Source organism: Telmatherina bonti (assembly GCF_933228915.1).
Source record: "Telmatherina bonti genome assembly, chromosome: 24".
Taxonomy (NCBI): Eukaryota; Metazoa; Chordata; class Actinopteri; order Atheriniformes; family Telmatherinidae; genus Telmatherina; species Telmatherina bonti.
Genome location: NC_136633.1, coordinates 16,577,033 through 16,589,391, shown reverse-complemented (window position 1 = coordinate 16,589,391; position 12,359 = coordinate 16,577,033).

Genomic DNA, 12,359 nt, shown 5'->3' with positions numbered 1-12,359 from the left:
CTGCCTTCTTATCCTGTGCCAGCAGAGGATGAACATCAGTACCGGCTGCCAGAGAGTACGGCTGGCCAGGCTAAGCAAAGGCAGGCACCATGCACCATCCTTCCAAAAGGCGGTGTGAAGAGGCAGTTGTCAGTGGCACCAGGTGCTTTCCCAGGCCCAGCAGCCCCTGCAGCCCCAGCACCTGGGATTCCTCACCAGGGCCTCACACAGGCAGGACAACCTGTTTTCTTCTATCAGGTTGTCATGCCTTCAACCATGCAGGCCACAACCCAGCAACCAACAACAAAGAGGCCATACAAGAGGACTGTGCAGGCAAACACCTGCAAGGAGTGTGGCCTCTTTCGCACAGCAGAGACTGGACATAGCCACTACCGTGGGAGGGTCTACTGCCCCCAGTCTGAAAGCCTGACAAAGGAACAGTGGCTGGAGGAGATGAGGAAGGCGCAGAAATAAGCACTTTGTAAATAGATGTATATAGTTTGTAGTTAAGTGTTATAGTGACTTGCGTTGTTTGCTCCTTTTTAATTATATATCTATTTTAAAACCTTTTTATTGTGAACCTTATTGTGACACAACTAGGATGAAACCAGAGGAAGTATCCTCAATACAAGTTAAAGTACTTGCTGTACAGTAATTGTAAATAGTTGTGGTTGTTGTACATATTCTCATTTTTAAAATTGTTTTTTTATTATATTTTTGTAAAAGTTAAGAGTAAGATTAAACAGCACAGTATTAGTTGTAAATTGATTGTAAATAGTTTTAATTTTTTGTTTTGGTATTTATTCAAAAGCAATGTTATTGTTTTTAATGACTGAACATTAAACAGTGAGTTTGACATGTTTATTGTGGTGATTATGAGTAATTATGTAAATGAAATCAAGACTAGTAAGAAAAAAATGTTTTATTACAATTCAATTCACATATGAATATCTAATGTTATTATAAATATCTAAAATTATTATAATAATAATATAAATACAAAGTTGCTAGACTGACTTCAAAGTGGTGGTAAAGAAGAGAAACGAAGTGCCACTACACAAATATACACACATATCATACCGATATAAAGGCTCTTGTTATTTATATTTATATAGTGTGTGTGTGTGTGTGTGTATTCCATATACAGAACAGGTTCCTTACATTCTATTAACTACAATATTTTATAAACACACACAATGTTATTTTTTCCATGCCAATAAAAATTGACTTTAACAGGTTAATAAATTCTGAAATAGGTCAGCCACTGAAATCCTGCCATGACTCCCTGTTCTGCATCGCTTCTGGTTCCTCAGCTCCTTTTTGAGAAAGAGAAAAAAGAGAAATATTAACAGAAATTACCATTGAATTAGAGCTAAATGCAGAATTACATTAATAGATGAGTAAATGAGGTGTTGAAATATTTTCACTACTTCATATTTACAATTTCAGATGCGTGTGTCTGCAAAAAGATAACCCTCAATATAAAAACATATCAGGTTTAGTTCATATCAATTGTATTCTCCGCGTCATCTGACGGAGGCCATGTCACGTGATCTTCAATGCAGGCCCAGCACCTAGTTGCGAGTTCAAATCCCGTTCACTGCATGACAGACCTGGGTCAACACGTAAAAACATCTCCAGGCCACTAGACATGTGTTTATGTCCCAGAAATTTCCACATTTTTTCTTCATTTTTCCTCCTTTCTCCCTTTTCTCCTCCTTTCCCCTCTTTTTCCTTCTTCCCCCCTCTCCCCCCTTCTTCCCCAAGACATGCCCAAGTGGTGGCCAGTGTTTGTATGTGTCTAATTATTTCAAAAGTGAATGAAAACAGTATGTAATTTGTTACATACTCCAGAAGAGAAAACTTCTCTTGAAATTGTTCTAAAAAAAATCCGTCTGTAACCTTTTGAGTTATCTTGAGGACAAAGACGCCGGGAAAAACATCGCCTCCTTGGCAGAGGTAACAACCGGGTTCATTGCACATAAAAGCAGACATCTTGGAGTGTGTGGAAGAAATTAAAAGTTGTTTGCGCCCAACGTGGGGCTCGAACCCACGACCCTGAGATTAAGAGTCTCATGCTCTACCGACTGAGCTAGCCGGGCCATGTGAACCTTTCCATCTTGGGTCCCCTCCCTCTGGTACTCGCATGCCGTCGGAGGTGCTGGACTAAAATCCGCAAATACAAGTTGTAAAAATATCAGATCATCATATAAATACATTGTAGGTGTAAACTGCAGTTTAAGAGTAATCAAATATTGTAATACAAATAGATCAAATCAAACTTCATAAAGCATTTTCATTCCAAAGGCAACACAAAGTGCTTTGCATACTTTTATTTTTAAAAAGTTGATTAAATAAATCAGGTTTTCAAACACCGAAATATTAACAGAATATTAAAAACACTAATTTTATTTCACACAGTTATACACAGACACAATTTTCCCTAACCTCTGTGTCTTCACTGCAATTTTTATTCACTTCACTTCGCTTTCAAATCCATCATACCAGGAGTTAGACCTCCATATCCACATAGGCTGCAGCTCCAGATATTAATCCTGCACAGCTCCCGTTTTACAAACATGACATGAAGATGTCAGAAATAAAAAGTTTTCATTCTGGTTCGGTGAATAAATACGATGGAAATAAAATATCCTCCCCGCCGATATCCAATAGGTGGCAATATCAGACAGTCACCTTGTTAAATTATCATTATGATTATGACAGCTGCATGTCATGGTGGGGACAGCAAGCTACATCCATCATGAATACTGTACTTACTGTGTGGTAGCAGGCGTGAAAAATAAATAGAGAAGTCATTTACAAACATTTACGTAACTTACATAACTTACAAAATTACAAAAAATAAAAATAAAAAAAGAATGTCGAAAGTCAAAAAATGGAGATGCATGAAGAGCCCACCAGCACCTCTAGTAATGTGGAAAAAAAAACAACCTTTTTTTTTCTCCTCTATATCACAGGCAATGTGCTGCATGTGTTCCAATGGGAAAGGGAGCAAAAATAGCACTAGTGGCAAAGGGACTTATGCACTACCGGTCAAAAGGTTGGACACACTTTCCCATTGGGTTTAATAGGAAAATGTGTTAAAACTTATGACTGGTAGTGTATGATCAATATTGTTTGATAAATTTGTCTCTACTGTTCATACGGATCCATAATGTATTATTAGTGTATGTTTTCAATCAATAAATCATTGTCACTTTGACGTTAGACTAATCTCTTACATTAATATATTGCTCGTAATGAATCCGCCTTAACAATTGTTATAAAATATCATTTAGAAATTCTGTTTGTTTTAGGGAAAAGAAAAATAATGGTATCGACCCAGAATAAGGCCAAAGGTTACAAAGGTACGTTTTTAACCCTCAGACCAACCACAAAGCAGTGACTCCATTACATGTATTTAAGTATTCTAAAACCAGGGACCATTGACTTGACAAGTTGTCATAGGTGACTAGCAACTAGGTCAGTTGACATTACATAAGATATTTTAGAATGGTTTAGTCCCATCAAGAGTAAGTATTCATACAGTCTTGACAAAGTCTGTTTCATGTCTTCATGAAGTCGCTCCATAGCGAAGCTAACGCTAAAGCACATTTACCAAACCCTGATTGGATGTAAGTTTGTTCTTAGTGTGTGTGTATGTGCTTTTAAAGTGATGTGTATTCTAATATATGCACATAAGTCTAATGTTTCCCATAAATCTAATGTAGCTTTATTATTGTTTTGGCCCTGATGCAGTGCACCTTTCTCTATGAGGGGAGGGGGTTTGGCAGTCCATGGGCCTGGTGACGGTGTTTTTGAAAATGCTGACAGCAACAACAGTCCATAGAGTCAGCTTTCTCCAGCGTTATTCCATACGACAAAAAAAACCAAACATACAAAACATACAGACAAAAATAGCCTACTGTCTTGCTACCAATAAGCACGGTGGAAAACGATGAATTCAAGCAGCTAATTAAGGTGATTGACCCTTGTTACCAAGTCCCTGGGCGTAAACGTTCCTCTCAAGTAGCACTTCCAAAACTTTATTCTCTATTAGTGCAGAGAGATGTTTGAGAAGGAGCTGCAAAGTGTGTCGTACTTTGCTACCACATCCGACATGTAGTCAAGTCGCATGTCGGAACCTTACCTTAGCCTCACTGCCCACAACATCGACCCGGAGTGGAATTTAAAAAGCAAATGTCTTCAAACTGCCTACTTTCCTGATGACAATACAGGCGAAGTCATTGCTTTAGGACTGTCAGAAGCACCTACATCCTGGGGACTGAATGAAGACAAACAAGTCTGCATCACAACCGATAGTGGGACAAATATAGTCAACAAATATAGTCACTCAGCTATTGGTAAGTTGAGAGCAGAATTACATTCAAAGTACCAATCTTAATTGTATTTTCAGCCCATATGAATTAATATACATTAATGGGGCTTGGCAACGTGATGTCACGACGCTGGCACCGCAATGGCTGATGGGAAAAGCTGCCATTGTTTAAGGCCATAGAGAAGGATTGCAGTAAATATGTCATCTTCATCTTCATGCCGCTTATCCGGGGTCGGGTCGTGGGGTCAGCAGCCTAAGCTGGGAAGCCCAGACTTCCCTCTCCCCTCTGCCCTAGCCACCTCAACTGATTCCTCTCGATGAGGAGGAGCAGCGGCTCTACTCTGAGCTCCTCCCAGATGACCAAGCTCCTCACCCTATCTCTAAGGGAGAGCCCGGCCACCCTGCGGAGGAAACTCATTTCAGCTGCCTATATACGAGATCTCGTTCTTTCGGTCACAACCCACAGCTCATGACCATAGGTGAGGGTAGGAATGTAGATCAACTGATAAATCGAGAGCTTCGCCTTCTGGTTCAGCTCCTTCTTCACCATGACAGACTGGTGCAGAGTCCGCATTACTGCAGATGCCGCACCGATCCGTCTGTCGCAAAAAAAGTTGCAAAACAAAGTTAAACGCTTGCATTCAAGTTCACTTTACTCGCTGGGCTCCAGAGCCTTAGTGTAGTAGCTCTGGCAGGCACACCCTCCTAAAGAAGACTTGTGCCTTCTGGAAGATAGTTTTCTAAAACTCCCTGTCTGGGAAGATGCGCACCGCTACAAATTCCTGTTCCGTCTAAACAACCAGATCACAGTCATCCGACTGAGTAACAAAAATCTTATATCCCAGTTCTGGTTGAATCTTTAAGTTACTGGGAAAAACCCAGTATGCTGGCACATCTGTCACAGTCTTCATTCCACGGATGCGGACAGTTGCCTCCAATTTAAATAGGAGCGCACCTACATGCATTCAGGTCTCAGCTACTCCTGCCATACAGGTGCAGCGGCTTCATTCCACTTTGCCCGCACTGCTCACAATCACCCAGGGCTTGAGAGGAGGCTTGTTCAACCGCTGAGAAGGCAGAACTTGTGAGGACCGATGAACAGAGTTAATGAAAATAAATAAATAAATAAATAAAAACTAAAGTCACCAGATTTAGTAAAAAAAAAGTCACCAAGGTTTTTCCTGCCAGCCAGCATCTGGTGGTGTCCCAGTTCAAAAAAAAAAAAAAAGCTAGATTTCCAGAGGGACGTGCCTGGAAAACCTCACCAGGGAGGCGTCCAGGAGGCATCCTAACCAGATGCCCGAGCCACCTCAACTGGTTCCTCTCAATGCGAAGGAGCAGCGGCTCTTCTCTGTGCCCCTCCCGGATGACCGAGCTCCTCACCCTATCTTCTAAGGGAAAGCCCAGCCACCCTGCGGCGGAAACTGATTTCGCCGCCTGTATACGAGAACTCGTTCTTTCGGTCACGACCCACAGCTCATGGCCATAGGTCATCAACTAACAAGAGTCAAAACTGCTGTTCTTCGATCTTAGCAAGTCATACTCTTGCTGGAAGTCAAAAGAAGTGCCCCGTGTGAGGCTCGAACTCACGACCTTCAGATTATGAGACTGACGCGCTGCCTACTGCGCCAACGAGGCTGCGGATGTACTCACCTCCAAGCGGGATTTTGTATGACAGCTTTTTCAAACTCCTGAAGGCATGTTCTGTGTGGACAAAACATCCATATATAAACAGGTTTGGCAAACCGACCAAAACTCATGCCTGTCAGCAATGCTGATGTCAGTGAAATACACTCTTGTACTGCACCTTGTCTCTGCACCGCAGTTTCTCTTTCGTGGTACAGCAAAAAGTGCTCAAAATACAGCAAAAGGTGCTAGAAATGTAGAAACTTGTAATCATTTAGACACTTAGAAGGGGGTAAGTACCGTCCACATCACCGCGTTACAATCAAGGGGGCACATAAACACATTTCCTATGTGCATTTGCATTGACGCCATAACTCCCCAATTATGCGGTATTAACAGGCAGAAAGATTAGAGAACAAAAGAAAAGACAGAATTGCATTGGCCGGGAATCGAACCCGGGCCCGGGCCAGTCGGCATCGAGAATTGTTTAGCTAAACGCCCCTAAACCGTTTCCTATTCATTCTCTATGGTAGTCCTAAACCACTACGGATGCAATACATTTTTGGCCACTACGAAGGTGTGGCGCTATTTCTCTTTTTCTATTTCCCTCGGGGGAAAGTTTAGTTCTTGCGGCTTCCTCGACAGAGCGGCAGTCGACGGCGAGAAATAGATTTTGTGGCGGACATTTAAAAAACTTTCTTCGAAAGTAATCGGTGGCTACCAAGATCGTCTTATTTCATCTTCATCAGTCAAAGGTAAGACGTGATTGTGGATAAATACATTGAATTGACAACAGTTTTTGTCGTTCATTCATTAAAATTGTTAATTACTATGAGTGAGCAGCCGCTAAGTAGCTCGGGACAGATGGAAAGACTTCCAGAAGTCTCCATTTTATGACCTTGAGAAAAAGAGATGGTCAGAGGAAAGGAAATAATCTAATTGTATATATTTTATATTTTATTATATATATTATATTTATATTTTATTCTCATTGAAATGTTTTCTGCTCATGTAAAACGTTTTATGTGGTATGATACACTTATTTTATCATAAACAAATTCTCATATTTTACAAACATGTTTAGATATATAGAGTTGTCTGTACATACGCTTTCTTGTAAAACCATTTGCTTCGTTCATTATTCAATAATAGTCATTGTAAATATCTGTAAATGTTTTTTTTTACTGTAAAGTTATGTTTATACACATTTATTTTATTATTTCAAATATATGTTGATATTTATATATTCATTTTTGTAACCTCTTTACAACTTTTCTCACTCATTCATTATCACTTGCTCTTACACACACACATGCACACACACACACAAACTCTGCCCCTTACACACACTGTTATTCACTGTAAAGTATTGTATTATACTTATAATTAATATTTTGGAGCCATATGTTTTCCCTAATTATTTGTGTGATGTTTACATTATTTTGTTCATACTCAGTTAGCACAAAGTCCTCCACACAGGAAACTGCTGATGTGCACAGAATTTCACTGATAAATAAAAACAACTTTGTGAAAGTACTTTGTGGTAGGAAAGTTTTTTTCAATACAGTTATATGTCCACCGACATTAAGTGGTAATACAATATAGAGTTTCATACAATAATAAGTAAAATTATATCAGATCATTTATTTCAAACATGTCATAAATATTCAAACCAATAATTCCACCACAGACGTACATGAAAAAAAAACCCAAAGTTAACAATTACATTTTAAATTTTTATATACAAAAGGAAGTGGTAGGAAGTACAAATTTATTTTGTCCTAACTCTTCTTAGAAATATTAATCATGTAACTTCTTCTCAATACAGTAATAATAATAATGATGATAGCACAAATAATATTAAAAATAATAGTGCCTACTTCTACAAGCAAGGAAACTGTATATACATATACATACATATAATTTTTCATGTGTGTACATATATGAACAGTACCACTAATACCACCATTATCAATCTGATGTTCATACTGAACCCTTAAAATGACCTCCACTCTTAAATGTCCGATTTGACATGCTTCAAAAGGGATTCGAACTCGTGACCTTGAGGTTACTGCTGTTGCTGGCGTTGCTAGTGCTTTGAGGATATTAATTATTCATGAGCAAGACAACCTCGCCTGCCTATTGGCTCGTTCATTCGTGCCAACTATACGCGGCTGGCCCTGGCCCCAGTGACAGGCGGGGATACTCACCACTATACTAACGAGGAGGTAGTAGCATCACCTGATGATGTCACAATACGTCCCCACCATATTGACACTCTGTCTCTACCAGAGCATACAAAAATGGATAAAAAAGATAGAGCTGGGAGCATTGTATCATGCTGCCTATACGAGCTGACATCTCATCACGCCGCCGTCTTGGATGTGTCTCCCATGCGCCTCCAATGCATTTATTTGTTATCCCAACAATAACTCTACGAAGTTATTGTTGGGATTACAAATAACTTCAATTGCAATTAACGGCTGGATAGATCACTCAAAGAGTGTGCTTGTGGTAGAAAATTTCCCCATTAAGTTTTGTTATGTGGTTCTTGAGATATTTCGTGATAAGTGTCGACGCTGTCGCTTTAGATCAGCACTGAATCAGATGAGTTCTGAGAGTTAAAGGGGTCCTATTATGGTATTTCAAGTTTGCTGAGCTTTCTACTGTGTTACATTATTGAATCCTCATCAGACATGTGAGTTCCAGCACTCTCTCTGTTCGGTTTCCATGGTGACGAAAAACGCGTTGTTTTAGAGTCTTTTTCTACTTCGAAATCCTTGTGACGTCCCGGGGGATAAGGTTCGGTGATTGTGGGTTGCTGTTTTCCACTTCGTTTTCAGGGTCTGATTCAGGTTCCAACATGTAGGGCTGTATGCTATGTGTTGACATTGTATTTTGTTTTTTTTATTGAGTTCATATTAGCCTAATCCTTCTGTTTATGAGAGCGAAACCTCCGCCAAGCACAATGTTAAAGAATCCTTTTAAAACATTCCTGGATCCAAACGGTGATCCGGATCACCACCAGAATTTAATCAGTCCGTAACCTTTTAAGTTAGACGCCGGGGAAAACCACCTCCTTGGCAGAGGTAACCGGGTTCGCACATAAAAGCAGACATCCCCCCGCAGTGATCCCTCCCCGCTGCAGACGTGCTTGTCATGGAGTATGTACGGACCTGCCGAACAAGACGTTTTTTCTTGTTCTTGCAGCCTCGAGAACAATAACTCAGTTCTTGCATCTCGTGGAGTATGTAACAAGCTTAAGAGGTATAGAAAATGAATGATTTGTTTATCCTCAAACCACAATCATTCATTGTTATTGACAACTTGTCACTCCACTCTTACATGTCAGGTTTGAGAATTCATCAAGGAGGATTTGAACCCCAGGTTTTGAGGTGATCAGCAGTATAATCTCATCTGGTTATTGGCTTGTCCATCTGTGCCAACTATACTTGACTGGCATGGCAGGCGGGATACTAGAAGAGGAGATGCCGCCTTTGGGATGATTGTAACGTCAGAATGTCAAAATCACAGCTGATGTCAAGAGACTTTGGCTTTGTTGTCATAGTCCCCTGTACTTTCAGTAGTTATGAAGTCATATTAGTGCACTAAAAAGAACACGGATGTGTTTTTAAATGATCTTAATAATGGTGTGTGAAGGCTTGTTTTATTTTAATCTGCACAACTTGGTTTTATTGTGTAAAGCACTTTGTGTTGCCTCTGGCATGAAAAGCGCTTTAGAAATAAAGTTTGATTTTATTCATGTGAGATAAATGCGTTTAAACTTTCCTTCTTGGAGAAACAGAAAAATTTCAAGCCCTCTCAAAAAAATATTGGATCGCTTTCTGGTGTCATTTTACACTGGAAATGATTTGTGATGACGTGGAGGAAGGCCACTCTACCAAATCTTGATCTTATCTTTAACAAAGTGAAAGAAGTGTCCTTTGAACTTCTACATTGATTTTACCACTCCTAAAGTTAAGGAAAAAATGAGATTACATATCAATGTATTATGTACTTTTTGTAAATACTATCCCTCAGACTGACACATTTATTTTGGCTCTGTCTTCAATAAAATCTATTTTGGCAACATGTCTGTGGTTTCATTTGTCAATTAACAATCCATTTCCACTCACAATGGAAAAGGATTAGTTTGGTTTCCACTGGAGTAAAAACAAGCTCAGGGGAACTCTCTGTTCATCAGTTCATCCTTGTGGTCTGATTTCACATTTATAAATGTAAATTCTTACAAAGGAAACTTGAGTTAACTTTTCTGGAGGATGTCACGTAATGTGGAGTCTATTCACAAAAGGTCTCGAAACCATTACAAATCTGGTCCCAGTTTAAATTGATCTGATCACTCATGTTGATGTCATATTGTCATTTGTCCTCTTTTTTGTTTTACTCTCTCTCTCTTTACTGCCTAGCATATGTTCCATGTTTATTGTTTTTTGTGTCATTTCGGACAGCATTTCTGCTTTTTGTAAAGTACTCAATATTATAATAAAGTTTTTTAGGGATATAATCAATAGGATTGTAAAGGAAAGAAAAACATAGCACACATTCTGTCACAAACAGTTTATTTGTAAAACAAGCTGATCCATTTATGATCCAGATTAAGATTTTTCTTTATGTATAGGCATGTAAACATCTTCCCTTGAAAAAAAATAGTAAACACCTTGGTGGTTAGGAGGAGCTGATGAGTATGGCTACAGCGAAGATGTCCAGCGACTCGTAGTGTGGTGTTCAGATGAAACCAAAGGGGTGTTGCAGATTTATGGAGATCCAGAGTGAACCAGTCGTCTCTGCATAGGGTGCACCATCCTTCAAGGCAATGATACAAAGGCCCAACAGCAGCTGCATTTCCTGACACTCCCATGGAGAAGCAAATTACAGCTAAAGCTACTTGTGAACTTCTGTTGTTATGCAATAGTACCTATTGTACGATGTGTAGGTGTGGTGCACTGGGAACTCTGCTGCAGACCGGAAGGAACTTAAGAGAATTGTTGGTGGCCCTCTGCCTTTCTTGGAAGAGATTGCCAGATCTCAGGAGGTCTTCCTAGACTCCTTTCACACAGCACACCATACACATGCGACCATTGATAATATGCAAACTTGTAATACATACATCTATTTTTTAAACTGCAAATAGTATTGTATTTAAAATCCTATACACTACATACAATGATACTAAAAGCTTTTTGTTCCAAGTTATTCTATTGACTGTATGATGTTTGTGTAAGCAAGTATAAGATGGATATCTTCCCACATAAATACAGAGAATGTACATGGTGTGAATGGAAGTTTTTAAGAGTGGCAGTAGTGAGGACCCAAGTGCAGGAACAATGTTAAGGACTAAATCAAAGGCCACAGAAGGAAACAGAAACACAACAGGATGGTCTGATAAACACACATTGGAACCAAGGGAAAATAATGGGAAATATATGATGAACAGATGGAGTGGGTTAGCTATTAAATCATGTGAGCCAATGAACAGGAAATGAAGCAAATGTAACACAACAGAGATTTATTTTTTTTAAAAATGGAAATGGAACATAAAACAAAACCCACAGACCATGATGGAAGCAATATTTAATCCAATATGTCCATTAGTAGATGGTGTTAAGATATTTTAAACTATGTTTTGCTATAACTTTCTGAAATGTGTTTACATATATCTGTTGGATTAAAATTTCCCTTCTTTTTTAATTTTTTAAATCACATTTTACATTTGAATTTGAAGTCAGTGTAGAAGTGATGGTTGTGGTAAGCTGTTTGACATCCTTATTAGTCAAACAGGCTGTCCAGAATGGTCTTCATGTTCAGGTTGAGTGCTTACAGAAAGCATGGTGTGTATTTCTGCTTACTTACTTACTTCTTCAAAGCTCTTCCTCTTGGTCAGGGGTGGGCAACTCGAGTCATGGAGGGCCATGTTCCTGCAAGTGTTCAGTTGCCCTGCTGCAACACACCTGACTCACACCAGACTTAATTAGCAGACCAATGCAGAGCTTGACATAACTCTGCACTAGTCTGCAATCAGCCACTGCTATGAGTCTGGCGTGTTGCAGTAGGGAAGCTCTGAACACTTGCAGGAACATGCGCTCAAGGACTAGAGTTGCCCACCCCTGCTGCTGCAGGTGTATTGGAAGTGTTTGGGAATAGTCATGATTCTGACATGTCTGAAAAGCTTTGAGAAACATGTTTCAACTCAGAAGGCAGACTAAAAAAAGACAGGGTTTTTAAATCAATCAAGAGAAGTTTCTATCAAGACTCCAATCTGTACACACATATGTGTGTATATATATATATATATATATATATATATATATATATATATATATATATATATATATATATATATATATGTGTGTGTGTGTGTGTGTGTGTGTGTGTGTGTGTGTGTGTGTGTGTGTGT